Genomic DNA, 4,390 nt, shown 5'->3' on the forward strand with positions numbered 1-4,390 from the left:
TAAGAAGATTAGAAAGTTAGAGGAAAAGATAAATAGAAATATAAACAATTTATAATATGCTAACAATAATGAATCATCATTTAACATACATTATAAAAGAGAGGTGTGAGAAAAAATGGAGGTGAACCTGTTATAAAGCAAAATTAGGGATAGTAGATTAACAACCTAACTATCAAGTTTAAAAAAAACCCTAAGGGCCCCAGTTCATTGGTTGAAACCTCTATCAAGAATCTGTGGGCTGCCTGGACACTGAGAAAAGAGCCACTGCTACCATGGACAATTGGGAGGATCTGGTGTACCAAGCAAAACTGGCTGAGCAGGCAAAGCTGTACAATGATGTGGTGGAATCAATGAAAAAAGTAGAAGAAATGGATGTTGGAGTTGACAGCTGAAGAAAGAAACCTGCTGTTAGTTGCATATAAAAATGTGATTGTAGACAGAAAAGTATCCTGGAGAATAATTAGCAGCAAGGAACAAAAAGAAAAAAAAAAACAAGGGAGGAGAAGACAAACATTATTTGGGAATAGTGGCAAATGGTTGTAGCTGAATTAAAATTAATCTTTTGTGACATTTGGGATGCACTAGACAAACCTCTCATTCCAGGTGCAAACACTGGCAAGTCCAAGGTTTTCTGTTATAAAATGAAAGGGCCTTAGCACAGGTATCTCATTGAATTTGCCACAGGAAATGACCAGAAAGAGAGTGTGGAGAATAGCCTGGTGGCTTATAAAGCTGCTAGTGATATCTCAAGGACAGAACTTCCCCCAATGCACCCCATCCACATAAGTATTGCTCTCAACATTTCCATATTCTCCTACAAAGTTGTTAATTCCCCTGTACATGTCTGCAGGTTATCAAAAGCAGCTTTTTGTGATGCAATTGCAGAACTAGTTATGCTGAGTGAAGAAAGTTGTAGAGACTTAATTTATCATAGAGTTGTTGTGTGATAATTTGACATTATGGACTTTAGATATGCAGGGTGATCGTAGAGAAAATAACAAAAATGTGCTGCAGGATATGGAAGATGACAACCATTGAGAAGACATCAAAGTCAACCAGAGAATCCATTTTGATCATCCTACTCTTCCCCATTCCTCCCCCTGAAAATTCTCCATTGTCACTAAAAACCACCAAATCTGACTTTTTTTTACATTTGGTATCAGAATTTAAGTTCCTGCCCTGTTAAAATTTTTTAAACAGTTTTCAAACTTTTTAAAGGTAAAAGTGATTTTTTTGTGCATTTTACTAGTCAAAGCTTTTAAGTTCTTTAGACACTAATGGGCTTTTCCAGCATTACTCTACTGTTTCCATACCAGAAGTTGCAAGATTACATTTTGAAATGAATATTACATTGAAACACCATTAGACTCCTACACAAAGTTAGAGTCTAAAGGAGAGGTTTATCATACTTTAGGGTACTTGTGTTAGCATTTTTCCTTTTTATTATTGTTTAAACTTAATTTTATACCAATATTTAAAATTAATTGGGGGTTGAGCTTGATTTACAAGTTGAGTTGGAATGTTTGTAGTGGTTTGTTTTTTTAAAAAAAAGTGTTTGTGAGATTAATAAGGAAGCAAAAGTTTAAAGTCAATGTTATGGTAAAGGGATAGGGATAGAGAATGTACCTGTGATTTTATTGGTATGGTTACTCTCCAGATGAATAACCTCCTTCTACCAATGGGGGTCATCAACATCTCTCCAACTGATAATCTTAAGGATTTGACTGAAGTTACTGAAAATATTAAATGACTTTCTAGGGGCCACGCAACCAATATGCATCAGGGTTGACACTTGAACCTAGGTCTTCCTGACTTTGTAACTGTAGCCACTATATGATGTAGACTCTGTAGGCTAAATGGGTGAGCAGGACTGAAAAGACATCAGGGAGGCAAGATGGTAAAATGGAAAACTAAATTATAAGGTGCTATAGAAGTCTAAGGCAACACAAGATATAATGAAAAGGTAAGGATTGAATAAGGCTTTTGCAATGGTTATACTAGAAATTTCTATTAAACGAAGGAAAGAGGAAGTTGGAATAGAACTGAAAGGAGGTAAGACAAGGAGGAGGAGATAAAAGCTAGGTCACAGAAATAAGGAGCTAGAGTATTTCTCTGAAACATTCAGGACAAAAAAAATATTTAAAGATACTAGTCTTCCTTTCAATTTCAGATATTTTTAAATGAGGAAGAAATTGATAATTTTTTTACCAAAATACTTATGTGAGAAGTAAATAAAGGAGACAAATCCATCATTTCTGGGCTAGGAGATATTTCTGGAACTGATTTCCAAATGTATTCACTTAGTTCACTCTGAGGTTTACATGGTAGTTGTGGAATACAGGAAATGACTCTGACTACAAGTACTATGGAGTCCTTGGAGGATGGGCAGTTGAGATTCAATTCAAAAGCTCAATCATTTCTAAGAATTCTAGTACAAACACTAGAACAGCATATGACAGAATGATATGTGACTTTCCAAATTTTATAGTAAAAGCAAAGAAAAAGAATACAGACTACTAACTCATTCTGAGTGAAATCTTGGAAATAGTTAGATGGGAAGGTTACCTAGAAAACCTGCATTTTACATGACAGAAGACATTACAGTAATTTGGGAAACCTGTCCACTCCTTGGTCTCCCATTGCATTTGTTATACCCACAACTGGACAATTCTTATAATGCCCTAACACTTGGTGGGACTGAAAGAGGTCTAAAAGAAGTCTATCCACTTCATTGTTCTGTGTGCCTTTCCAACTTACATTGGAAAATAATTTGACAAATGAATGTTGAAGAACAAGTGATGACATATAATGAATAGCTTGATAAGCCACTCCTATTATAACATTCACTTTTTCACAAAAGCCAAAGTTATACTTATTTTTATAGAACCACAATCTCATTAGTAACTTCTTTTCTTTATTTTGATTCTTTGGAGATAGGCCATCAGGCCTGGAGATCTCAGACACTTACTAGCTGTGTGACTTTGGGTAAGTCACTTCACTCTGTTTGATTCAGCTCCCTCATCTGTAAAATTAGCTGGAGAAGAAAACCATGCCAATATCTTTACCAAGAAAATCACAAATGGGGTCACAAACAGTCATACATGACTGAAAAATGACTGAACAACTCTTCCACCCCACCTCAGTTACACACAAATAGTCACGCCTTTGATCTTGTTATCACCCACGTGTTCCACTTCTGTGTTCATGAATTCAGAAATTCCATTATCTGATCACATTCCACTATCATTCCACTTCTCCCTCTGCCTTACCGTGATCTTCAATACCTTTGCCCCCCAGTTTTTTCTCAGGCCATCACTCCTGCACTAACTACACTCTTCCCTTTTCATCATCATAACTCTCTAGTGAAACAATTCAACTCTACACTGCTTATAGTTTTAGAGATTGGCTTAGTGGAAACGAAACGCAAAATGTTGTAACTTAGTCACAAAATCATAATGTCTTAGCAGTGGGACCTGAACCCAGGTCTTACTGATTTTCTCTTCTTATCTACTACCTGAAGGGGAAAAAAAAAAACTATGATCATAGAGTTCATCCCACTAACCTCCAAGATAGTAACATATTTTTGCTTACAGAAAATAGCAATTTTTATTGATTATGGAATAGCATTGACAACAATCATTTACAAAGCCTGATCAAGTCTTTCCCAACAGCTCTGAAAATGGAAAAGAAAGGACTAATATCTAGGTAACACATGAACATGCAAGAAATCAAGCAATCCTTTGAATGTCTTATGCCCCTTTGAGTGGCTAAGCTGTAAATCAGACAGCTTTGTTCAGATTACAATCACCAGTATATTAGAGTAGAAAAAAAAAATAAAAGTGGCAGTATGATATTTTGGAAAGATCTCCAAGTTGGGAGTCAAGCTACCTAGGTTCCAACAAATTGTCTGCCCTGAGCTAGGCATATGACCTTGCATTAATCACTTCATTTCTCTGGGTCTTAGTTTCCTGATCTATAAAATACAGATGATAATAATATTATCACAGATAATTATATAGATAATAATATTATCACATTATCTACCTCAAAGTAAAACTCTAAAGTACTTTTGAAATATGAACTATTCTTCCTTGTATTCAGTGATGGAATTTCTATAATTTGATCATTTTGATCTAAAGCCTTCTATGAATTAAATCACACTCCATTTCTTATCTCCCATATGATAATAAGATAACAGTCTGAAGTGTGATTCCATCTTCCCCAAATGGCGTACAGATGGAGGAAAGTGCCAATTGTTAAGAGTATAATAAAATTATTTTAAATTATCCCAAAGCATATGTTAGAATGAGGATGATAGACATCTTAGCACTAATTAACAAAATATTTTATCCTTTTGAGAACCAAAGGATTCATCAGGATATCCATTGTA

The 4,390-nt window shown here is 35.2% G+C and overlaps 1 pseudogene; it reads left to right on the forward strand.

Moving 5' to 3' along the window:
* The first annotated feature begins 272 nt into the window (after nt 1-272).
* On the forward strand, nt 273-1,038 carry LOC118832259 (annotated as a pseudogene).
* The last annotated feature ends 3,352 nt before the right edge of the window (nt 1,039-4,390 follow it).

Source organism: Trichosurus vulpecula, chromosome 9 (genome assembly GCF_011100635.1).
Source record: "Trichosurus vulpecula isolate mTriVul1 chromosome 9, mTriVul1.pri, whole genome shotgun sequence".
NCBI classification, from domain to species: domain Eukaryota; kingdom Metazoa; phylum Chordata; class Mammalia; order Diprotodontia; family Phalangeridae; genus Trichosurus; species Trichosurus vulpecula.